Raw genomic sequence first — 27,312 nt, 5'->3', positions numbered from 1 at the left:
TGATAGTGCAGTACCTTGTGTGCATGCATTTGCATGTAACCAGGCTTGGAAACAGGCATGCAGTTCTGGTAGCCTGGGGGAGACCCAGACAGACCCCACACCTGAAGCTGGGGCTGATGATGTAGCTTTTTCAGGGAAGGAGCTACCATGTAACAGTGAACCTGAAAGTGAGCCACAGCTGCTGGTAGGTACTGATGTTGCCATGGACAGGGTGACTGCAAGGATAGAGGTGAGTGGTAGTACCCAGGCTGGCAGTGAGGAACCGCTGTCAAAAGCTACCAGGCTTCCTGTGGAAAGGGAGCTAGGAAGGTTCAAAAGGTACAGTTGAGATGGGTTCAGCTTTTGGAATCTACCTTATGAGGCTTGAGGTAGGTAGCTAAGGAGGCACCTGATTCTCAAGGAAAAGGGGAGTCTGTATACTGGAACAAAGGGTTACTGTATGGAGAGTGGACCCCTGAGGGAAGGCTAGAGGGTGAGGTAATACAGCAGCTGGTAGTGCCCAGAACCTACCACCTGGCACTTCTAGCCATAGCCCATGACATTTCCTTTGCAGGTCATATGGGCATAAAGCGTACCAAGAGACATGTTATGCATAACTTTTATTGGTCTGGGATTGCAAGGGATGTAACAGGGTACTGCAGGACCTGTGAGCAGTGCCAAAAGGTAGACAAGGCAAAAGCTCCTTTAATGCCTTTGCCTGGGATTGAAGAGCCATTTCAGTGGGTAGCTATGGATATTGTGGGACCTCCGAGTACCTCAAGTTCTACAGGGAAGAAGTATATCCTGGTGGTAGTAGATTATGCTGCTAGATACCCTGAGGCGGTGGCTCATCCTCCATTGAGGTAGAGAAGGTGGCAAATGCTTTGTTAGAAATGTTCAGCAGGGTAGGTTTCCAGAGATAAACTGACTGACAGAGGTGCCAATTTCATGTCAGACCTGCTGGCTTGTCTGTGGAATCACAGTGGGGTAAAGCACCGAAAGACCACCCCTACCACCCCCAGACTAATGATCTTGTGGAAAGGTTAAACTCTAAACTAAAGACCATGCTACATGCATTTACAGACCAGTTTAAGAGAGTGGGACAAATATTTGCTCCATCTGCTGTTTGCATACAGAGAGGTACCCCAGGAATCCATGGGTTTTTCACCCTTTGAGTTGCTGCATGGGAATAGGGTGAAGGGGGGCCTTTAGATTTGATTTGTGATGAGTGGGAGAGTGAGTGTGAATCCCACAAGGAGTCTGTTGTAGCATATATCCTAAACCTCAGGACAAGGATTAGGGAGCACATGGGCTTGGCTCAGGAGAAGCTGGCAGGAGCCAAACAGCAGGAAAAGGTCTGGTGTGACAGGAGTGCCCAAGCCCAAGAGTCTACTGTGGGACAGCAGGTTATGGTGCTCATTCCTGTCAGACATGATAAGCTGCAGGCAGCTTGGGAGGGACCCTTTGAAGTGGTAAGGAAGGTCATTGATGTTAATTACATGATAAACCTGTTAGGCAGGAGGCAGGGGCACAAATTGTACCATGTTAACATGATAAAGCCTTACCATGATAGGGAGGTCCTGGACAGACTGCAAAGGGCTGGCTTGACCATTAAGCCCAGTAAGTGTCAGGTGGGTATGGCAGAGGTCTCCTAGCTGGGACATAGAGTGGGGAGTGGTAAGATCAGGCCAGAACCTGCCAAAGTGGAAGCTATGCTGACGTGGCCTACCCTGTTACAAAAAAGCAGGTGAGGGCATTCTTTGGGACAGCGGGGTACTATAGAAAGTTTGTTCCCAATTATAGTACAATAGCTGCTCCCCTCACAGACATGATGAGGAAAAACAGGCCAGATATGGTAGTGTGGACTCCAGCCTGCAATCAGGCATTCCAAAAGCTTAAAGAGGCTATTTAACATATTTTCCTTGCTCCTAATTTTTTGAAACTGAGATTTAATGACTGCAAATGAATATTGTTACAATGATTCGTCATTTCCTAGTAATAATCTATATATAAAATAGTCTTTTTCAAAGTAATGGATGATTATTATCCACTGCCATCCTTAATAATTTTCTGTGAGAAGTGACTTCATTTGTATTGCTAAGAGAAAAGATGTTATTTATTTATTTTTTCATGAAAGAAGATTTGAAGAACAAATAAGTTTTTTTTTTTGGGGGGGGGGTTGCCCAAACCCAACGTATGCATACCACCACCATTTTGTTTACAAAAAAAGCACTAGGTAGGACATACAGTGGATATAAAAAGTGTACACACCCGTTAAAATGTCAGGTTTTTGTGATATAAAAAATAGGGTCTATATTAAAAGACCAAAAAAGCAAAACCGCGAATGCCTAAAGAACAAAAGAAACAGAACCTCGAACTTGCTATTGTGGGGCTGCACCCCCACACCCCCACACCCCCGCTGAATATATATTCCAACTCTGAGATTGCACTACAGTGAGGAAAGGGCAAATATTCCAATCTTCACTGTACCGCGATCTGACAAACAGCCCTTCGAGGTTCTATTTTTCTTCGCTCTTTAGGTGTTCATGGTTCTGCTCTTTCAGTCTTGTAATATAGACCCTAAAAAAAGAGACCACAATAAATCATTTCAAAACTTTTCCCACCTTTAATGAGACTATAACAGTATGCTAAGAGTATTTTGGAGGTGAAAAGAGTATCGGATAGCGTGATGTTTATGAAGATGGAAATTGATGATGTAATGATGAATGTTGTTAGTGCTGATGCTCCACAAGTTGGGTGTGCGATGGATGAGAAAGAAAAATTTTGGAGTGAGTTGGATGAAGTGGTGATGACTGTACCCAAGGGTGAGAGAGTGGTGATTGGAGCAGATTTAAATGGGCATGTTGGTGAAGGGAACAGTGGGAATGAGGAAGTGATGGGTAGGTATGGTGTTAAACAAAGGAATGCAGAAGGTCAGATGGTAGTGGATTTTGCGAAAAGGATGGACATGGCTGTGGTGAATACATATTTTAACAAGAGGGAGGAGCATAGGGTGACATACAAGAGTGGAGGAAGATGCACACAGGTGGATTATATCTTATGTAGGAGGGCCAGTTTGAAGGAGATTGGAGACTGTAAAGTGGTGACCGTGGAAAGTGCAGTTAGGCAGCAAAGGATGGTGGTTTGTAGGATGACATTGATGATCAAGAAGAGGAGGAGGAGTGTGAGGGCAGCACCAAGGATCAAATGGTGGAAATAGAAAAAGAGTAATTGTAAGATGCTGTTCAGGGATGAGTTAAGAGTGGCACTGGGTGGCAGTGAAGAGTTACCAAATAGCTGGGTAACTACAGGAGAGCTAGTAAGGGAGACGGCTAGAAAGGTTCTTAGTATGACATCTGGACAGAGGAAGGATGACAAGGAGACATGGTGGTGGAATGAGGACGTACAGGAGAGTATATAAAGAAAGAAGTTGGCAAAGAAGAAGTGGGATTGTCAGAGAGATGAAGAAAGTAGACAGGAGTATAAGGAGATGAGGTGCATGGCAAAGAGGGAGGTGGCGAAGGCTAAGGATAAGGTATATGAAGACTTGTATGAAAGGTTGGACATTAAGGAGGGAGAAAAGGACCTGTACCGATTGGCTAGACAGAGGGACTGAGCTAGGAAAGATGTGCAGCAGGTAAAGATGATAAAGGATAATGAGGGAAACATGCTCTCAAGTGAAGAGAGTGTGTTGAGTATATGGAAATAGTACTTTGAGGAGTTGATGAATGAAGAGAATGAGAGGAAGAGAAGGTTGGATGATGTGGGGATAGTGAATCATGAAGTACAATGGATTAGCAAGGAGGAAGTAAGGATAGCTATGAAGAGGATGAAGAATGGAAAGGCTGTTGGTCCAGATGACATACCTGTGGAAGCATGGAGGTGTTTAGGTGAAATGGCAGTGGAGTTTTTAACCAGATTTTTTAATGAAATCTTGGAAAGTGAGTGGATGCCTGAGGAATGGAGAAACAGTGTTTTGGTACTGATTTTTAAGAATAAGGGTGATGTGCAGAGCTGTAGTAACTACAGAGGGATTAAATTGATCAGTCACAGCATGAAGTTATGGGAAAGAGTAGTGGAAGCTAGGTTAAGAAGGGAGGTGATGATTAGTGATCAGCAGTATGGTTTCATGCCGGGAAAGAGCACTACAGATGCGATGTTTGCGCTGAGAGTGTTGATGGAGAAGTAAAGAGAATGTCAGAAGGAGTTGCATTGTGTCTTTGTGGATTTAGAGAAAGCATATGACAGGGTGCCTAGAGAGGAGTTGTGGTATTGTATGAGGAAGTAGGGAGTGTCAGAGAAGTATGTAAGAGTGGTACAGGATATGTACGAGGGTAGTGTGACAGCGGTGAGGTCTTCAGTGGGAATGACAGATGCGTTTAAGGTGGAGGTGGGATTACATCAAGGATCAGCTCTGAGCCCTTTCTTATTTGCAATGGCGATGGACAGGTTGACAGATGAGATCAGGTAGGAGTCCCCCTGGACTATGATGTTTGCAGATGACATTGTGATCTGTAGTGAGAGTAGGGAACAGGTGGAGGAGACCCTGGAGAGATGGAGATATGCTCTAGAGAGAAGAGGAATGAAGGTCAGCAGGACTAAGACAGAATATATGTGTGTGAATGAGAGGGAGGATAGAGGAATGGTAAGGATGCAGGGAGTAGAGGTGGCGAAGGTGAATGAGTTTAAATACTTGGGATCAATAGTTCAGAGTAATGGTGAGTGTGGAAGAGAGGTGAAGAAGAGAGTACAGGCAGGATGGAGTGGGTGGAGAAGAGTGTCAGGAGTGATTTGTGACAGACGAGTACCAGTAAGAGTGAAAGGGAAGGTCTACAAGAGGGTAGTGAGACCAGCTATGTTATATAGGTTGGAGACAGTGGCATTGACAAAAAGGCAGGAGTTTGAGCTGGATGTGGCAGAGTTAAAGATGTTAAGATTTGCACTGGGTGTGATGAGGGTGGACAGGATTAGGAATAAGTAGTTTAGAGGGTCAGCCCAGGTTGGAAGGTTTGGAGTTATAGCCAGAGAGGCAAGATTACGTTGGTTTGGACATGTGCTGAGGAGGGATGCAGAGTATATTGGGAAAAAGATGCTAAGGATGAAGCTGCCAGGTAACAGGAAAAGAGGAAGGCCTAAGATGAGGTTTATGGATGTGGTGAGAGAGGACATGCAGGTGGTTGGTGTGGCAGAGCAAGATGCAGAGGACAGGAAGAAATGGAAACAGATGATCCACTGTGGCACCCCTAATGGGAACAGCTGAAAGAAGATGATGATGATGAATGAGACTATAACCTGTACAATTCAATTGAAAAACAAACAAATCTGTTAGGGGAAAAAATAAAAAATGTACAATACGCTGGTTGCATAAGTGTGTACACCCTTAAACTAATACTTTGTTGTGTGTGCACACCCTTAAACTAATACTTTGTTGAAGCACCTTTTAATTTAATTACAGCATTCAGTCTTCTTGGGTATACACCTGCCATCAATTAAAGAGACTCTGATTAACCCCAAGTAAAGTTCAACTATTCTAGTAGGATTTTCCTGACATTTACTCAGTTGCCTGATACAGCAAAAGCCATGCTTACAAAGCATCAAAGGAATCTCATTGTTAAAAGGTATCAGTCAGAGGAAGGGTGCAAAAACATTTCCACAGCATTGGCTATATCATGGAAGACAGTCATCAAAAAGTGCAGAAAATATGGGACAACAGTGATGGTTCAAAAAACTGGACGTCCCTCCAAAATTGATGAAAAGACAAGGCAAAAATTGGTCAGGAAGTCTGCCAAGAGATATACAGCAACACTGAAGGAGCTGCAGGAATTTCTGGCAAGTACTGGTTGTGTACTACATGTGACAACAATCTCCCGTATTATCCATATGTCTAGACTATGGGGTAGGGTTGCAAGATGGAAGCCTTTTCATACACAGAAAAACATCTAGGCCCAGCTAAAATTTGCAAAACAATACATCAAGTCTCCCAAAAGCATGTGGAAAAATGTGTTATGGTCTGAGGAGACCAAGGTTGAACTTTTTGGCCACAATTCTAAAGGGTATGTTTGGCGCAAAAGCAACACTTTGCACCACCAAAAGAACACCATCCCCATTGTGAAGCATGGTGGTGGCAGTATCATGCTTTGGGGTTGCTTTTCTTCAGCTGGAACTCAGGCTTTAGTCAAGGTGGAGGGAATTATGAACAGTTCCAAATAACAGTCACTTTTGGCCCAAAACCTTTAGGCATCTGCTAGAAAGCTGAAGATGAAGAGGAATTTCACCTTTCAACATGACAATGACCCCAAGCATACATCCAAATCAACAAAATAATGGCTTCACCAGAAGAAAATTAAAGTTTTGGAATGGCCCAGCCAGAGTCCAGACCCAAATCCAATAGAAAATCTTTGGTGTGACCTGAAAAGGGCTGTGCACAAGAGATGCCCTTGCAATCTGACTGATTTGGAGCACTTTTGCAAGGAAGAGTGGGTAAATATTGCCAAGTCAAGATGTGCCATGCTGATAGACTCCTACCCAAGAAGACTGAATGCTGTAGTTAAATCAAAAGGTGCCTCAACAAAGTATTAGTTTAAGGATGTGCACACTTATGCAACTGGCTTATTGTATGTTTTTTATTTTTTATATTTTTTCCCCTAACAAATTTGTTTTTCAATTGAATTGTACAGGTTATAGGTAACATTAAAGGTGGGTAAAGTTTTGAAATGATTTACTGTGGTTTCATTTTTTATATCACAAAAACCTGGCATTTTAACAGGGGTGTGTACACTTTTTATATGCACTGTATGTGTGTATGGCTCTGACATCTATGACAAAATCCAGAAGGTTTAGGACTTTTGCTTGGACATGTTTGTATAGATATTTTATACCCCGTGCAGATTTCACAGAAATTGTACTCAAGCAGACTACAATGCTAGAAGTATGACAGAAAAGAGAGCGGTAATTGGGAACATGTCTTCTGAGAGTGTAACTAGTTGGTAGATTTTAAAAATTCCTGACAGAGTACTCTGTCAAAAATGTTGGAGGAGCATTTGGCAGTAACTAAGGAAATTATTCTTTTGAGCCAGGTCACAGGATCTGAACTGCCTGTACATATTAATGTCTTATTACATTGAATGCTATCCTCTGCCAAAAAAGCAATTACAAAAAATGGAAATCAAAATGAAACCGACTGTAATTAAAGTACTGTCTGTTGTAAAGGAGATAAAAGAACTGGATGTGGGATCTTCTGAAAAGGAAGGAGCAAATCACATAGAAATAAAGGGAATTTGTGGGAACAATGCACGCAGAATCATTTTCCGCAAGAAAGGTAAGGGTTTTGGGAAGGCAAGACATTTATTCAAAGCTGTAGTGAATAATTGTTAAAAAGAAGGAAGCAGATGCATGAATATCAAAAATGTCAGTATGTTTTTTTTTCTTTTCTAGTAATGTATGTGTGCGTATGTCTTAGGAGATAATTTAATAAAGGTGTCTAAAAAATTGCATACAAGTCACACTTTCATTTGATAGCAAAAAGTTACAATATAATATGCAAGTGAAATTGTTCAAATTTTAACAAAGGATACATAAAATCATTTCAAGTTATCTAACTCATTCTTTGCACAGAGTTCTTTATAAGTATATTCATACGTGATAAATTCCACAGTGAGATAAGTTGTAATCTGGTGTACAATCAAGTCTGCACAGTGATTCAGCGTGTGTGATGGAACATGATTGTGGTATTATATGAATTCAGAGAAACATAACCGGATCAGACTCATAGCTAGAGGACATAAGGGTTAAGGATTATCAAGCTGTATAGCTTGTAAGAGACAGATGTGTATTAGTGGGTTACCTTCATTTGATTTTCAGTTCACTTTATCAATAAAGAAAAAGGGTAGTTCATGTAATCTAAAACTCATTTGATTGACGTTCATTACATTGAAAAGTGTGAAATGGTATAGAAAATTACTGCTGGTGTGATTTTGAAGAGTAGGAATTACAATGCAAATTAGTGGTGGTAGTAGAGGTGATAATACATTGGACTTGGTATTAATCAACATGAGTAACCACTGCAGCATCCCTATAGTATCATCCTCCCTGGTAAGATCCAACCACAAAGTGGTCACTTTCAAAGTCACCATCTCCCCCAACCCCCCTCTAGCTAGGATCAGACATAAAAACTTCTCCAAAGTTGATTACAGCCTCCTAAGGGATTGCATAAACAGCTTTACAGCCCCCTCCCCCTCTGTAGGAACTGGCACCAATATCCAAAACTACACCAAAGCCCTATACAAGCATTTATATAGATGCATGGAATCAGGAATACCCAAAAGGACTAAATCATTGTCCGCAAGGAAGAGTAAACCTGTCTGGTGGACATCTGCAATAAATAAACTTTATAACAAAAGGAAAAAATTAATGTCCAAGACCAAGAAGGAGCAGGTGCCCAGTTGGAAGCAATGTCTCCTTAGCCTGAACAAGCAAATAAGAGCACTAGTGAAATCCTCCAAAGCAAACTTTGAGTCCAAATTGGCCAGCTCTACTAGAAACAATCATAAGGCCTTCTTCACGTGTGTCTGCAACCTCAAAGAAAGCACTCAGATCTGTTCAGAACTGGTGGTCAAGGACACCACATATACAAATGCTGTAGATAGAGCAAACTTGCTGGCTGACAGATTCAGCTTAAACTTTATCCCTCTGTCCTCCCCATCAGTAAATCAGGACATCCCCAGTACCTGGCCTCTTCCCCTTATATCTAGGGAACCGGTCATCACTGCTCTCTCAAAGGCAAAAAATACAGCCTCCATGTGATCCAATAACATCCCAGGCTGCATCCTACATGAACTCAGGCAGGAACTTGCAGCACCATTAGGCACCCTATTCAACCAAAGCCTGAGTACTGGCTTCATCCCAGGTGAGTGGAGGACAGCCACTGTCATCACTTTACACAAAGGTGGAGCATCCACCGATTCGGGAAATTATAGACCCATCAGACTAACTAGCTTGATCTGCAAGGCCATGGAATGGATTATCATGAACCTCATTGACAAAGACATCGGCAGCCGCCAAACACTTGATCCCACACAGTTTGGCTTCGTCAAGGGGAGGTTATGTCTGCTAAATTTGGTCGACTTCTTTGAGACAGTCACCAAAAGCCATGGACTAGGGGAAGACAGTGCACACCGCCTACCTTGACCTGGCACACCTTTGACACTATTCCCCACTCGGGCATAATAGATAAACTCTCTCAACTAGGCATCAATCCATATGTTACCAGATGGGTAGCAAACTGGCTCACTGATAGAACCCACATAGTCAAAATAGGGGAAGCCACCTCAAGCAGTAGACCCGTAACAAGCAGCTTACCCCAGGGTTTGGTCTTAGGGCCTCTGTTACTGAGGATATACTTTTCTGAGGTGCAGGTCAAAACCAGTGGGCTATGGCTGACCAAGTTTGCAGATGACTGTAACCTGGGTGCTGTCATCAGTTCCCCTAGTGACGTGGACATCTTCCAAGAGGCTCTCACTCAGACAAATGACTGCTGCCAGAAACATGGCCTCAAGCTGAATACCAAAAAATGCATCATCACCCCCTTTGGGGAGACTGACATCCCCACAAATTATCACATTAATAACAATGTCCCAAGCATGCAGTCAGTCTTGATGGATTTGGGCACCCAGGTTGATAGCAACCTGACTTTCGACCACCATGTTGCTTCCGTTGTCCGGAAAGCCTTCTACATGGTCCACCTCATAAGTAAGGGTATCTCATCCAGGGACAAGGAGGTCATAACATCCCTGTATTCTTCCCTTATAAGGCCCATTATTGAGTACAATGCCCCTTTCAGCATGTACCTCTTAAAACACATGCAGCAGCTGGAGAGACCACAGAGGCTCCTCACCAGGAGAATCCAGGGCCTCAACCATCTACCATACACAGGCTAAAAGCCCTATCCCTCTACTCAGTTTCATACAGACTCCTCAGAGGTGACCTCTGTCTGGCATACAAGGCGATCACGGACCCCACCTTGATAGGACTGCTGCATATCCGCAAGTCAAGCTCCACTTGAGTAACCTGCAAGCTCGGCCTCAACCTGGTCTGTGACATCAACAAGACTTGTTGGTGGGACAGATTTGTGTCCCAGAGACTCCCCCATCTATGGAATAGACTCCATCTCTACATCAAGCAGAGTACCTCTTTACCCCTTTTTAAGCACAACCTGGATGACTGGATGGGAAACAGAAAATATATCCCTGGAATTCCACCCATGTCTCTGCTTGATAGGGGCATTGGGTGCTGATTTGTCTAAACATGGGCTAAACTCTTGAATAGGTTTATAACGGCCTCAAGGCCAATAGCCTAGTAACCTCCTATGATCGTATGTTGATCAGTGTTTTTACCATGATAATTCTTTCTGTTGTGTTGCGCCAGCAGTGATTCACTGTGTAAGGAGAGTTCTTTTTTCTCCATGGCTGTGTGACTATGGGGTTAGTATATTTATGTCAGCGGAGTAAAGGAGGTGCAGAGGTCTTGCTCCCTGCAAAAAAATGCTTTTGGAGAAATATTTAAAGTGCATAAATTGTCAATAAAAATAGTGTCTATCAAATGAGTTTTAAATTAAATGAAGCATTGTTTTTTTCTTATTGATTATGTGAAATGGCGATGCAGTTAAATATAACTGGATTAGCCAAGAGGAGAACCTAGGAAAAGAGGATGTTACAGTCAGGGATGAAAGGGATGTTATATATGCACAAGACAGAATTTTAGAAGTTTGAGCATTTGCAGAAATATGGTAGGGGGAGTACCCAGTTTAGCCTTTGTCAATAAGGCATGCACATTTGTACATTTCTGTTAAGTAGTCAATAAGCATCCTTTGAAATGATTTTACATCAGTAAGTTGTCTAACTTCTAGTGGAATCATGTTCCAGTTTGCAGGAGCAATTTTGTTTAAGTTTTTTCCCCCAACTGTCAGACCGAATGAAAGCCTCACTAGTGCAAGAGCATTAGTATCTTGGTTTCTGAGCACTTAGTAGGAGTGTTTAATTTGCAATTTGGAACTAAGATACTGGCAATAGTGTTCATGGAGTTTTGTAGGTAAGATTGGAAAGGAAAAAAGGTAATTGTCTTTATGAAGGCAGGCACAGTGGTCGTGATCTAAGTTCATTGTAAGTATGGGTAATCCATATTCCAGATTGGAATAAGTACATTTCTAGCCATAAGCTTCATGGATGAGATGATTAGATATGGAGTATATTGCTTTACATTGGAAGATAACCTCTTTGACCACAATCACTGTGTGAATTCTCAGAGGCAGTGTAGGGGCAAGAGGTAGTCCTAGATATCCATATTATTGGACTGACATTTAGAGTAAATATTTCCTGATATGACAATTTTTAGGCTAGCAGTGTCATGATGGTCATTTTGTTGCTATTTATTGTTAGTATCTTCTTTCTTTGCCATTGGGATAATGTGGCAAAGTTTTGTTTTTTGTTTTTTTTTTTGCAGAAAGAACTGATATTCCTGAGTTGTAATACCTGACTTATAAAAAAATCATACTGTCAATGTAGAGAGTAAGATTATTTGGTGTTATAATTGCATTAATGTCATTAATACAGACTGAAAATAGAATAGGGTCTTGCACAGATCCTTGTGAGACTCCAGCTGTAAAATTTCTTCTGACGTTGTAATGTTATTATCTGCTTTGATGCTACATGAATGTTTTTTTAAGTAGTTGGAAAACACTGAATTACATTGCTATCAAAGTAAACTATTTGCATCTTTTGTAAAAGGATTTGGTGGTTTATGCTTTCAAATGGCCAGGTCTCATCCATGGCCTTTGTGAATTTCTCAAAGAAATCCACCATATTCAGTGGGCAGGTTGTGCCTCCTGAATCTGGTGGATTTCTTTGAGAAAATCACTAAGGCCATGGATGAGAGTAAAATAGTACATACTGCCTGCTTCAACCTGGGTAAGGCATTTGGCACAAACCCCCCCCCCACTCAGGTATTATAAATAAACTCACAAAAGTGGGCATAAATTCCTATGTCACCAGATGGATAGCCAATTGGCTCATGGACAGGACACATGGCTAAAGTTTGTGAATCCGGGTCCAGCAAGTGGCCAGTTACTAGTAATGTGCCACAGGGCTTAGTGCTGGGACCACTCCTGTTTAGGATATATTTCTTTGAAGTCAGGGCTAATGTAGAAGGCCTCTATATGACAAAGTCTGATGATGACTGGAAGCTGGGAGCAATCACTGAATCCCCCAACAATGTAGCTATCCTTCAGGAGGGTCTAGATCTGATAAATGATTGGTGCCAGAACCATGGCCTAAAACTAAATGCAAAAAAATACATGATCATACCCTTTGGGAAGTGAAATACCCATGCAAATTACAACATCAATAGTATTCCCCTTAGAGTAGACTCAGAGGTGGGAGATTTAGATACACAGAGAGATAGTAGCCTGAACTTTGACTGCCATGTGTCCACAGTGGTGAGGATGTTTTTCTATGTGACACAATGTATAAGTAAAGGTATGGTATCCAGATCCAAGGCAATTATAGTCCCGCTGTACTCACCCCTCATTAGACCAATAACTAAGTACAATGAGACATTTGTCGTATACTTAACCAGGCACTTACAGTAGGTGGAGCAACCTCAGAGGTTCCTTGCAAAGAAAATACAGGTTGTAACCAGCATGTCCTACATGAAAAGACTAAAAGCCCTATCCCTTTACTTTTTCTCCTACTGACTGTTAAGGGGTGACCTATGCCTGACCTACAAGGCACTCACAAATACAGCCCTGATGGAACTGTTACACATCCACAAATCAAACAGCATGAAGGTCACCTGATGTAGGGATCTAAACTTAGTCAGTGGCTCAAACACTGGAGAGACAGATATGTATCTCAGAGATTGCCCCTTCATTGGAACAGGCTTCCTATTCATATAAAACTCCTGGCCCTATTCAAACTCAGTTTGGATCATTTGATGGGGAATTGTAAATTCACACCTGGGGTAGTGCTCATGTCCCTTATGGACAGGGGCAATGTGTAAGATACTCAAGGCATAGGCAGAAATCCATGGCATCCTCTTGGCCCTAGTTGTCATACATTGGGTAAAACCGGGTTATACTGGCTAGGTTTATAAGGGTTCTTAAAACATTATCCTAGTAATCTGCTATGAACCTATGAACGTATACTGTCTTGAAAAAATGTACCAGAGACATGTCCTTTTTCTGTTGTAGAAATTATATTGTCTGGAACAGTGTAGATAATGGTCAGTGGTTATGTCTGTTTCTGAACCCATATTGAGAGTCAGCAATAAGGCTTTTTATTTGGACTGTTCTTGAATATGGTTATATAGCAGCTTTTTCAAGAGTTTGTGACTGGGCATAGTTTAGAGGTATGATGTTAATCACACTGGAGCACAGTATACTTTTTTGGTAAATGTAATGATGAGTGAGTGCTTGAATTGCTTGGGAATGATTCCTGTTATGAGAGTCTATATCAAAGTTCTAAAAAGGTAAAATGTCGAACGTGAAAACATCGAACCCAAAATATCGAATGGTGAAAATAGCGAAGCCCCGGAACATCGAAATCTTACCTAGGACAAGATTTTGGTGGGCCATTTTGTGGCTTTGCTATTTCCTCCACTGTGGTGCGAGAGTTACGGACCTTACGGTTAGGGTGCGGGTTAAGGTAAGTGGATAGTTAGTAATGTATGTATGGTGTAGTGTAGGGTTGTGTTTTGTTAACTGTATGTGTGTATATTAATTAGTTTGTTTGTGTATTGATTTGTAGGGTATGTGTGCAATAGTTATAGACCTTAGGGTTAGGGTGCGGGTTAAGGTAAGTGGATAGTTAGTAATGTATGTGTGGTTTAGTGTGGGGTTGGGTTTTGTTAACTGTATGCGTGTGGTTTATTTATTTTGGTGTGGTTGTGTTGTGTATATGTTTCTCGGAATAGCAAATTTTTTCCCTGGGAAAACATTTGCTATTCTGAGCGTTCGATGTTTTCAATATTCGAAATTCCAAGTTCGAACATATAGTATTCGACATTTTGGAATTTTTAATATATGATATAGACCTCTGTTATGATAGACTGAATATGTGTGTTAGAGGTTTGGCTACTGATTTTGCACAAAGTTTTAGGAAAGCTGGAGGAATGTTGTTTGGCTTATAATTGTGTGTTTTTTTTGTACCCAGTTTTTCTCAACATTTTTTCACTTCCCTTAATGTTATTTGTCTAAAAGAGAAGGTCGATAAAAGAAAGGAGGAATTTTGTAAGACTGGGAAACTTAGGCCTGGATCAGACTACAGTGTTAAGTTTGAGAAAGGTTGGGGTCATTGGATAATAATTAGTCTACTTTCAATTGTCATTCAGCAGAGATTTGACTGCTACTTCAGGATGTGCATTATGTTATTCCACAATTACATAGCCATCCAAAATGATCTTTCAGCAGAGATTTAAACTGTTTTGTGGCTATAATATTTCTCAGGTCATGTCTTGGTTTGTTTCAGAACTTGCCATTGCAAGTGGAAAATGAATCATCAGGCTTGCTTTTTGATTATTTCAATTATCTTCCAACCAAAGATTCACATTCATGAGAGTATTGTTTCAGTGTAATGGTAGCACATAATGAAGAGACACTGGGGGAAGAGAGGAGTTTGTCAGAAAATGATAGATGAATAACAGTCAGACAGGATTTGACTTCTAACCATGGAAGATGTTTTAGAAATGTGCAGTGCCTGGAAAGGGTACTTTTTTGTAATCCACAGACTTCTGCGTAATGCCTCCCCTTCCTGTATATAATTGACCCACTTGTTTTTCACAGCAAAATCTCACTGGCTCATTTATTACCCAGTGGAGATGAGAATCAGGTGACAGGAAGTGGGCCACTTTGCAGATTCTGTGGTTATCCTATCCCCACCCTACAGCAGTCTTGCAAGCTTCACTATAGCTCCCTTAGGAGCTGCATGCCACACAACTTGCAGCGAGACACTTGCACTCATGCAGGTGTTTACAGTGCAGTAATCTAAGATACTTTCCTGCCTCCAGAATGGGTGAGCTGGCATTGGCTGCTCATTCCCATCTTCCCCTGTCCAATCCTTCCAACACTCGTGCCTCTAGTTGAACTTAGGTTATCTATGCCTCTAGTCGAACTTAAGTTATCTAGAGGGCAGTCACAGCTTTCTCTCTCTCCCTCTAGATGTTGTCACTCACGCTTTCTCTATAGATTTTGTCACACACTGTTTCACTCTCTCTAGATTTTGTCACACACTGTCTCCCTCTGAATTTTGTCACGCTCCCTCTCAGTCTGGATTTTGTTTCACACACACACTAGATTTTGCCACTCTTCTGAATTTTACCCCCCCACACACACACTTTTTTTTACATTATTGTTAATTTAAGAACACACTTAAAAAACTACTAAAACATGCATTATGGATGATACTACTAGTATAGGTTTGTTCTAAAGCATCTCCCATAGTAGTTTGTTTATTTTGTGAACTTTGGTCTGCTGAAATCTGCTTAATTACATGTCACTGTACTGGCAGCTGTGCCAAGCTCGAAGGCTGATCATGTGCAGGCAGTGTTACAGTGACATTTTTATCATTTATTTAAGATTTTTTCACTTTCTCATTCATTCATGATTTCTGGTCTGTATTCCATTCCTCTCTCCCCATCCCATTTGGTTTGGACACTCTGTTTTATCCTCTCCAAGACCCACTTATAAGCAGGTTACCTTTTAGTCACTTATGTTGTCTAAACAGTTTTCTGTTACTCTGACCTTTTTTCAGCTCCTGTTGCAACCCTATTCCCATGTCAGACCCACTTTTTTACTTGTAGCTGTCTCCTGTTCATCCCTCACCATCAGCTTTCATTTCCACCTGCAACCATTTTTCTTCTTCTTTTTCTTATAAAGGAACCATGACCTCAGTAAAAAGGTCAAAGTTAATGTCTCATCCCATTCCATGAAACTTTGCTAAGTTGTACACCTTCACTGGCTGCGTCCTATAATAGTGCTTCTCTTCCCGATATTCATTTGCATTGATAAGGTTCCAGTTTTCCTAGTTAATTACTTTAATCTTCATTTACTTAACAACACTAGTACAACTCTTAAAGTTAAGTTTCTGTTTTACAGAAGTCTATATAGCTTTTCTATTAAATAGTAATATATACATCTGTTACCTTTCATACTATTAACACATTGCAGAAGCCTGATTTGGTTGCCAAAAATTCCCCTAAATAACTTCCTCCATTCAAACTGTTTACTATTTATGGCAGAAAAAGGTAACCTAGGACCAGAAAGACCCCTGTAGTACTCAGACTTTACTATATTATGACTGATCTCCTAGATGCAAGTAACATATGTAAGAAGCTGCAATAGTCAGATAATTAATAACATGAGAATTATCCTGAGTTATTAGTAGTCTCTGAAACAGTCTAATCCTGACATCTTTCTTTACTAACCATTTTCTCCTTTTCAATGCATCAGCCAGGACTGGCTAAAAAATCACTTGTTTTTTTCAAATCACATTTGAAATGAAATGCCTTAGCTGATGCATTTTTACTGACCAGTGAGTATGGCCTTAACTGGTTGGTCTTAGAAATTTCTACTGATAATAATATTAGCAAACCGTGTACGGCATCTGTTTTTCTTCCACATCCTGTCTTCATCATTGACTTAGAAAATACCTTCAACTCTCCAAACACACAATGCATGAATGTCATTGTCTGTTGGCTTGGTACTTTAACATCAGCATGGTAAGATAATTGCTTCAAATCTTTTCTAAATAACTCATGACTCAGGAAGGCTTAACTATGCCAATATCATCTATTATGTGTTGGAGTTAGTTGTTACTAATAATGACACCATGGAAGAAAGCAGAATTTTAGGGTTGGGGAAGTTAGGTTTACAGAGCAATCAGAAGTTAGCAGAAGATTAGGGTTAGGGAAGGCAGAGGGATTTTAGGTTTAGGCAGTGATAAGGAGATTGGAGTTGGGGAATTTAGGTTTAGGGATCAATCAGGAAATTAGAGTTAGAGAGGGAAATGGGATTTTAGTTTTATAGACTGATCATGAGTTTACGTTTTGGGAATGGTTGAGGGGTTTCAGATTTAGAGTCAGGGTTCTGGTAGGGATAGTTAGCCTTTGATAACGTTATGGGAGTTGAGGTAGTGAGAGTTAGGCCCCTTGCCAACACGAGCATGTGGCAAATGGGAATTGTGTTGTGAGCTAATGGTACATGTGCACTTGCAGTAAACCTGGTAATTTATTACCGACTACCAGGACAAAAACTTTCCTTCCTTCATTAGAAAAGGAGGTGAGATAGGGTGTTATGGGTGACTAAAAAAACTGCAGAATCTACTTATGCTTAGAGATGAAGACTCAATATACTATAAAAATATGCAAATATGGACTCCAGATTTTTTTAAATTTATTTAACCAGGTAACATTCAACCATTGTTCATGCTAACACTAATTGTTTATTATGTAATTCTTAGGAATTGTGCAAAAAAGACAACTCTTAGACATAAAGCTGTCTATTTCAGGGAAAGGCAAATTACACTCTTAAGAAATCCCAACTGGAGAAAATTGAACATATTGGCTAGGAAAAGTCCTCATTTGCTTCTACTAGTTCTTCCTTTATCAGTATTAACATTTTAATCTTACTGTGGAAGTCTTCAAAGTAGAATTTGTTGATATCCTTATGATTGATCCAGCATTAAATGATAATTGTAACTGTCAGCTTCTCTGGGTCAGTCATGCTTCCATTTCACTTAACAATATCACTCCAAACCAAATACTCTATGGGTTTAAGTAATATCCAGAGTATGGAAGTTCTGGCATTAGTATTATCCACCCATAGTTCCTGCAGCTGTGGATGGGGTTCATTTCCTAAAATCTGGATGTCTGCTTTGCTCTTTCCCATGCTCAAAGTATGGTCTTCTGAAAGACTTTTCTGTTTGTCAGCGTATACATAAATCTCCTGGTCAGTATGGATTCCTGCATATTTTTCAACATGGGTTTACTACTGGCAAACATGATATGACAGCCATGTATCTGCTGACAGATGCTATTCTCAATGCTGCAGACAGGGGTCTCCTGACTGTTGCTCCTTCTGACGATCTCACCAAAATATTTCACATTATGTGATACCCTGCTAATTGATACTATGGCAGCTGTTGCTTTTTCTCCTGATGCTGTGCTTGTTTTGTAAATTATCTTGAAAAATCAAACCTTCGATGTTATGTTAGCCTCTTGCAAATCATCACCTACAAGCATTGCTATGGAACTTCACCTAGCCAGTCCTTAAGGCATTGCTTTTTCTTTCTCTTTTTATGTCAGATTTCTTCCCTCTGGCCTCAATGTATTGTACCCTGTTCTGTAAATTAATGGCCTGATGGTCTTCAGATCAACCTGTCACATCAAATTATTCTATTTCATCTATAAGCAATTATTGCCTGCCTCTCTAACTAGTTTAGGAACAAACAATTGTTTCCGAACCTGAAAAAGTGAATCAATGTCCACTGATACAGCGGCAAGCACTTTTTAACTATGTTGGTGATATCACTGAAAACTTGCCTGCGTTTAAGTATTTGGGGTTACTTCTCAGTGAATAGTGATAATATGATACATTACTATTGGAGACTTTCAAGATTCCTTTCACCTGAAGCATGGACAGGTATTGGGAAGAGAGTTTTAATGCTCAAATGTGAATCTGCTCTTCCACTGGTTGCCAGTGTGTCTGCTTGCTGGAAACATCCCTTTAGGACATAAGGGATAACCAGTGCAGACAACCTGTTGCACATCTATATCTGGGTCCCCAGACTAGGCATTTGCAGAGACTGTAGGGCTAAGAAGAAAACCCTTGATGACAGCCCTGCCAGTCAACTCTTGCCCCAATGATGGGAAGCAAATAGGTCAGTTGGCTGGAAAGAGGGAGATGGCCAATAGGCAAAGAGTGCTTTATCAATGATTGAAACTGGACTGCATCTAAAACTGATCTTACTGCATTTTATCATGTACATCTACTTGACTACCTGTTGTATCTTGTATTATATTTGCTGTGCACTCCTGCTGTTTGATTAATTACTATTGTAAGGATTATCTTTTCTATGTATTTATCTTTGACACAAGCAGTGTCTCAAATTGACCTATTAAGGATTAGGTCATTATCCCACTTAACAATCTCTCAATAAATAAATAAACAAAGAAATGTTAACCAAGCCAGGTGTATTTCCATTTCTTGTCCAGGGTAGAGCACTGATCATTGTGGACCATTTTCAGGTTCAAGTCACAGAAAATAATGAAGTATAAGAAAAGAATACAATCAGATGTAAAGAAGGTGGGATACAGATGCAAATGATCAAAATATACATGCAAAAGATAGCTACATTAATAATGCTACACATTTACAATAAACAACAATTATCTATGGTGAATGCATACCAAACAGACATGTTAAAAACATTAAAGTACCTTTATAGGAGACATTGCTGGGAAAAAGCAGGTCATTTAGCACTTCATGTATTTTCTTATCCAGGATAGGTTGTCATTTTTACACACACTGGACGAGAAGCACAGACGTTATGGACCTTAACTGAAACATGACCTGAAATACAATTTACTTACAAAGACCATTTGAATATATGGTGATTACATCTGCTCATGCTTTAGATCATGTCTCCAGCTTTAAGAAGAAGACATTACCTGTATCCATGTATTATTAGGCCATGTCTCCAACTTTAAGAAAGAGATATTACCTATGATCATGCATTAGGTCATGTCTTCAGCTTTAAGAAGTAAACATTACCTCGGCTCATGCATTAGGTCATGCCTCCAACTTTAAGAAGGAGACATTATCTGTATCCATGCATCAGGTCATGTCTCCAGCTTTAAGAAGAAGACATTACCTATGTTTATGTATTAGGTCATGTCTCCAGCTTTAAGAAAACATTACGCCTGTTCATGCATTAGGTCATGTCTACAACTTTAAGAAAGATATATTACCTCTGTTCATGCATTAGGTCATGTCTTCAGCTTTAAGAAGGGGACATTACTTTGGCTCTTGAATTAGGTCATGTCTCCAGCTTTAAGAAGTTCGCATTCTTGCAGTTCTGGGTGGTAGATGTGGCTGAAGGTGACCTGAGTAGTTTGGTCTGTAACGGAGTTGAGTATGGTAAAGAATTAACCTTTTTTAAGTTCATTGTATCTTTCATTGTAACCTTACCGGTTAACAAATGTTAAATAAATAAATAAAATAAATAAAGAATGAACCTTTTTCTCAGGGCAATAAGCAGAGTTTGGTTTTCTTTAGTTTAGGATGACACCAATAGCCTGAGCATCCATCAAAGTCCTGAAGTACTGTGCTTGTAAAGGGAGACCTGGACACTTACTTACCTTAGAATTAAGGATGCATAAGCCTGTGGAGGTTCACATTAAGCCATTTCCTAGGCTGCTCATGTGGTACTGCCACTCCTGTTTTAAGAGGTGACCCATCAACCGAACAAGGCATAAAAATTCCTGTAAGTATAATACATAAAGTGTGGCTTGAACCTCTTGCTGTATAGGCTATTGCAGGAAGTGGGTTTAATTCCTTATAAACAAAGATGAACAAGACTTGTTTGACTAAGAATATTGATTGTAGCTGTCTTCATAACTAGTTTTATGTTAAGTTAAAAGTGAGATGCACCAAGGTGCTGCTTTTTTGGTGACTTTCACATGAACAGATTGTACCAATGCATTCTAGTAAATAAAGGATTTTGGATGATGTTTTTATGACTGGACATGATCCCCACCATTAGGTTTATCAGCAGTGTTTGGGTATGGTTTTAGTAGAGCTGTATATTTAACAGTGTTCGAAACAAGCTACAAATCTATGAGGAGGATTTCATGCAGGCTATTCTTGGTATAGTAGTGTCTCTGCACAGTGAAGTACATTTATCAGGCACTGCTTCTCACTATATATACTTCTGTCACCTTCTTATTATAGATACCTCTGTCACCTTCTCACTATAGATACCTCTGTCACCTTCTCACTATATACATACCTCTGTCACCTTTTTACTATAATATTTCTGTCACTTTTCATACTATCAACACACTAAGGAAGACAAATGGAGAGGTATGTCTTCATTTTAATAGGATATCCTATTAACTGCTGGTACTCCCTGCTAAATACATTCTAAAACAGACAGCATTATTAACCAGGGACTAGGAAAGTCAACCCTCAGGCAACTACATACTCAGGTATGGGTGTGTTTTAAGAAGCATCCTACCCTTGAGTATGTGTGCGTGTGTGTGTGTGTGTGTGTGTGTGTGTGTGTGTGTGTGTGTGTGTGTGTGTGTGTGTGTGTGTGTGTGTGTGTCACATGCACAGCTAGTCATCAGTACTGTTTTGTATCAGAACTGAGAGCAGTAACAAAAGTCTTTAAAGTTTGGAGCCAAGCATTACAACACAACACTGAAACTGATACAGTTCCTTCCATCCATTGACTTGAAGGTGTATCAACTAATCAAAATAATAGTTACTGCTTTAAGATAGTGCAAATTGCCTGAAAGCAAGTATTCCATATTACATACAAACAAGTCAACTTAAAAAAATGTTGAACACTGGGAAATGAATTATTACATATCTATTATCAGTGCATTTTTAAATACACATTAATCCCCATATCAGAAAAATAATTTTATGGTTCAGCTTTGTCTGCAGAATGCATTTATCTGACTGGATGTAGGGTAGTCTGTATAAGACTTGCATTTTGGCATTTGAGGAAGGACAACCTGTGTAGTTAATCCATTCATAAATGTATTATACCTCAAACAGAGCGGGTGATATCAAGTAAACAGACAGAGCCAGAGAGCAGTACAACATAACAACCAGTGAATACACCCCTTAGACAGATGTCATGAGACATGAAACAAAGGTAATGTTGCAGTAGGTGTTTGCTAATCAGCATGGCAAAACACTCAAAAACACTTAAAGGACCGCTCTTCAGGGAAACAAGGCGTGGGCAAAAAAAAAAAAGAGAGACACCCTAGTACTTGCAAAATGTTCAGAACATTTTGGAAAACAAGAAATGCAAAAAGTCAAATATGGAAGAGTTCTTCTAAACTAAATTCATTAGTGTTTCTGTTTGCACTTATTTGTTATTGAAAATAATATTTACGCCCCAAAGTGGCAGTTTCCTGGGCTATATATCAGAGAAAAGGACGACTATAAAAATAAGAATACTACTAGAGTTCACTGGGTAAAAGCATATTCTTCTGTTGTTTAGACATTTTCCTGCAGTTAACTAATCAGAAAATGCTAACAGCTTCAGATGTAGCAAACTCCAGGTTTCATGGTCCATCTTTGTTTACTAACTATGCTGCCATCTTTAATCATTTGCAGAGAGGAACCAGTGTGTCAGAAGAATAATTTGCTTGTTTGCAGTCCCTACTGAACCAGACTCTTAGAGCCGGGTTAATAATAAAAAAGGATATCTCAGCTCATAGCTAGCTATTTGTTTTCATAAAAATGACTGATTCAGAATTCAGTCATTTACCTGACACACCCACATTCCTAGCACCGAAATCTCAATACACAAATTCTGGCACTAATGAAGATATTTGGACAGCTACATTTTTTCAGTGTAATAACTTTGGGGCATGTCTATAAATCTGAATCTGTATTTTTATTTGCTTTTAAACCAGGATGAGGAGTAGGACATGAAAACTGTATTTTCAAGTACAGGAATACAAGAACAGAATCCAAGGAGAGTTAATGGGATAGATGCTAGGTACCCATACATTCACTATATAACAATTTCACTACTGGGATTTTTAGTAGAACCACACTTTTCCTCTTTGCGTTTATACTGTAGTTTCAGTTACGATTTTTTTTTTTTATGCTGTGGGGTAAAGAAGCTGCATGCACTCTCATATCCGTACTTACACACACACACACACACACACACACACACACACACACACACACACACACACACACACACACACACACACTTCCATATGTTGACATGAGGAAGAATAAGGTAGTGATGCCTTCCCTGCTAGGATGACATAAATACCTTTCTAAATAGTTGCCTGTCCTTCCACATCTGTGTTGTCGAAATGGGAAAGCAACATTTTTCAGACATATTAGCTCTCTCCCAGCCTGCACTGCAGTGATGAGGTCATGTGTCAGTCTGCTTCTGGCATGTTTACCTGATAGTCAAAGGTTTCTCAGAAGTAACCACCCACTGTGCTTCGCATTCCAGGCTGGAAAGGTCATAGATGGAATGCTAAGAGCAAAAATTTTCAAAGAGCAGATAAAATTCTCCACAGAAATTAACTCTGGGAGTAGAAAATCAAAGAGAGAGAGAGAGACTGAATGAAAGTCTTCTTTCAAAATACAAATATTTCAAACCTATTTAATAGCAATGGACTGTGGGTGTTTTCATCATCTAAACTGACTAGTCTCTAGATTTTTTTTTCATTACTCCTTTAGTCAGATTGAGTTGACAGCACAGATTAGGAGTGAAAATAACAAATTATTAGGACTTTAGTCATTTAATCCCAACACATTCATGTCAGCTATGGGGAATATACTCTATGCTCAACAAGGATTTGCCCAGTTACCAAACAATAATGTAAAACATAATAATAAAATACACAAGTGCCATATTTTTGTTGTTTTGTCTTACATTTAAAATATGTATTTTTTTCAGTTAGGCAAGACAGGTCTGTGACTGTTCCATTCTTCCTAAAAACACTGTTGTGCTATTAGAGTTTTACCGGAAGTTATGGTACTGTTTCAGAAAACGGCACTAGCATATTTTGCCACATTCAGGCCTGGACTCAGTCATTGCATATGTGTCTGCCTTGCAGCTCTATCTCTGAAAAATATGGTGGCTATTTGAAATCAAATAAAATGTTATCGGTTTTATGCTTTCCAAATTTCAAGGCATCTTACATAGTTAAAAAAGTGTAAAACAAACTGATATCAAAACTGAGGCCATAAAAATGAAAAAAAAAAATAAACTACTTAAATTAGGTCATGTCAAATACTAAGTAGAAAGGTCTTTTGCTAAATTTTAAAAGCTGAATCATTCAGGCATTCACTTAATCAGCAGGGCAGAACACTCACAACAATGAAGCCAAGTAAGGCTCTCAGACAAACCATTGTCAGATATATGACCTTATTTCAGAGTCTGCTACTAGCATTCGTTTTTCTTTTCTTTTGAAAGAATATTGAGAGAATGGGAAGCGTTCCTAAGACAGTTCTTGAAGATTGCAGTATGATCTTTCACAAAAAAAGGTGGGCAGTGGTTAAAAGGTGCAGAGAAAGGAGTATGCAAATAACTGTATAATGATATGTACATGAAGAAGTGCAGATTAATGAGTACACTTGAGGATAGGAGAAAGCAAATTGTGATTCATATCGACGGGTGTGAAATGTCACAGGCGGTTGCATCTGAGTACAAAGGCAAAGAACACACCAAAAGTTCTAATATTGCAAGCAGCATGTTAAAACTGGGCAACCTCTGTGGCATTGGCACATGCATGGTTGCAGTATGCTTCCTGCTCTGTGGGTAATTACCAGGCTGGTCTCTGTGAAACATACATGGCATGTGGCCACTCCAGAGCCTGCATGAACACAACCATTTATGATCCCTGTTCATTCATTATCACCATGCAGGGAAGCCAAAATGATTCCTCCTCAGTGAGTGTAGCTCTTGAAAGAGGACCACCTCCTGTTGCCATCCCTTCAGCCAATGTGCTGTATATCTTTCCTAAAACCCATATCATGCAATTTACATGCTTCCAACAATAATGTGCAGTGCAGCTCCTGCAGCCCTCATCTCTGACACTATGTACCACTGTTTCCCACTGATGGCGTCAAAGAGGTTGGTGGTCCCCTTTTTTCTTGAATATATATCATTCATGTTTCTGGAGTACCTGTGGCAAGACATTATTCTCTGCAAGGCAGAACCTGCCCAAAGTTTGCCATCTACCACCTTTGGAAGACTTGTATACACCTAGGGGGACAGCACAACATAATTGGAAAGGCATATGTGGATGCACATAGGTACCTATATCAGTGACAGCTGACTAGCACAAGTGGGTATAACTGGGTTACTCTGGGATGCATACAATGTGGGAATCACATGCATTCTGCATAGTATGTATGGTTCTAGTTTGGCCTGCACAGGAATGGGACAGAGGTATGAAATTGCCAGAGACCAGAGTGTGCTGTAATGTACATGGTCATCCCAGATGATGTGTGTTTGTGTACATGTGCATTGGTAACATGGGTGTCTGGAAGGCGGTAGCAAGGGTATTTTCTGTGGCCATCCCTGCAGACATACCATATGCAGGTGGCTTGGTATATGGTTTGTTGAGAAAGCACAATCTGCACTTGTTTCTGGTTGCCAACTGCAGGGCATCATGTTCCATGCCTCCATTATGCTTACCTTTGCCTACTCCCACTCACAGATGCATAGTCTAACTCTGTGGTGTTGCACATTATAGGTCTGCCTGACTGAGGGGGAGGAGTAGCTGTCTTTTGCCAGTTGACTGCCATTCCCTCTTAGGGTTATATGTGCAGGGGTGCATGAATGTAATGGGGTACAGCTGGTAGTGTGAAACAACCTAGCTCTCCCTGTATGTAGAAGGTGGCCATCCTGTATCAGTGGGCTGCTGTCCCTTGCTAGATTTGTATGTGAACAGGTGCATGAGTGCAGTAGGGTACAGCTGTAGCTACCTGTTGTAGCAAGAATATTACTGCACTCTAATCGTAATTCAAGAATCATAAAGTTCCAAGGAGCATTCAACGTGGATATATTCAATGTGCATGGCACTGCTAAATCTGCAAATACCACAGTTATGTAGACCACATTGCTGCTTCAATGCTGGCTGAAATAAACATGCTGCCCATTTTTCCTTGATGTGCAATTTAGCATTCAAAATGGAAGATCACCACATGTAAGCATTGCTAGTAAGTATTAGTTTGAACCTTGTTTATTCTAATAGGGCTGCATTCTGCCTTTTGACTTTAATTGCTATGTTTCATAGAGATGTTGGTGCACTTAGCTGTATGTCACCTGCATGCTGTGAGTGCCTGCTTATTTATACAAGCTGTCTGTGTGCCACATTGTGCATTTATGAGATATTAGGGTGCACTGCATGCAATCCAGAGTCCCATGTAGGCTGTCATTGTAAAGCTGTCATTCTCTTTTCGTTGTATATGCATGGAGATGGCTGCTGATGCTAGGGATTTACTGAGAATATCTGATAGTGTGTATAGAAAGCATACAAAATTATGCTCTATCGGCTGCACAGTCAGTTGTGGGAATGGTTGCCAAGACCTCATGCAGGTCCATTCAGGAAGCTGGATGGCTGATATGACCTTACAGCTCTGCTGCCCAGGGTGACTAGCATCCAACATACTGGTGAGCAATGTAAGCATGTGTACAATGGCCTGTGTCCTTTCACCATTGCTTTGAAGATCTCCAAACAATGAGAAGAAGAGGTTAGGAAAGGATGACCCAAATCATACTGTAAGCATTTAACATCTGCTTTATACAGTACTGCATTTAATAAATATTTTGCTGTATGCAGCAAGTCTGTTCTTGGTTCTGTTTTCTTACTTAATATGACAAATTTAGTATATTCTCTGCTTCTGCTGTGAATGATTGTGTGTTACATGTGCTGTTGATGACAGCTGTTAAGTTGTGACATCTTGCTATTTTGTTGGACTGGGCAGAGAGCTGTGACCTGGTGATATGGTGGGCACCTTTTCATCCTTCTGTATCATTGCACATGGATGTTATTATTGTAGCTGTGTCTGCTTCACTGTACCTATCATCATTAGAGTAGCTCCTTACTAAATAACTGTGGTAGTGCATGTAGCTCCTTACTAAATAACTGTGGTAGTGCAGACTGCTGTCCTGCAGTGTGGGAATTTGACTGCTTGTTGCTTCTTTCCACATCATGCTATAGCTGTGTGTTGGCTGTGGGAATTACTTAAGGCTTCTGTTTACTTCCATGTATCTATATGTGTGTGTGTGTGTGTAGCTTACTTGAGCGTGTGTGTGTGTGTGTGTGTGTGTGTGTGTGTGTGTGTGTGTGTGTGTGTGTGTGTGTGTAGCTGTATTGTTATGCTGTCATTTGCATTTCCCCATACCTTTATATGTAATGTGAATGTGATTGCTTGTCTATCCCTTTTGTTTTTCAGCACAGGCAGAGCATTTAGAGAATGCTGTCAGCTGCCACAGGAGACAGCAGCAGAGACTTCAGGCTTAGTAGGATTAGGGGCATCTATGGCCTTTCCCGGTTTGAATCTGTTGT

This window comes from Protopterus annectens, chromosome 1.part0 (genome assembly GCF_019279795.1).
Source record: "Protopterus annectens isolate FY-2018-M chromosome 1.part0, PAN1.0, whole genome shotgun sequence".
In the NCBI taxonomy this organism is placed as follows: domain Eukaryota; kingdom Metazoa; phylum Chordata; order Ceratodontiformes; family Protopteridae; genus Protopterus; species Protopterus annectens.
Note: the sequence above shows the minus strand (reverse complement) of the source record.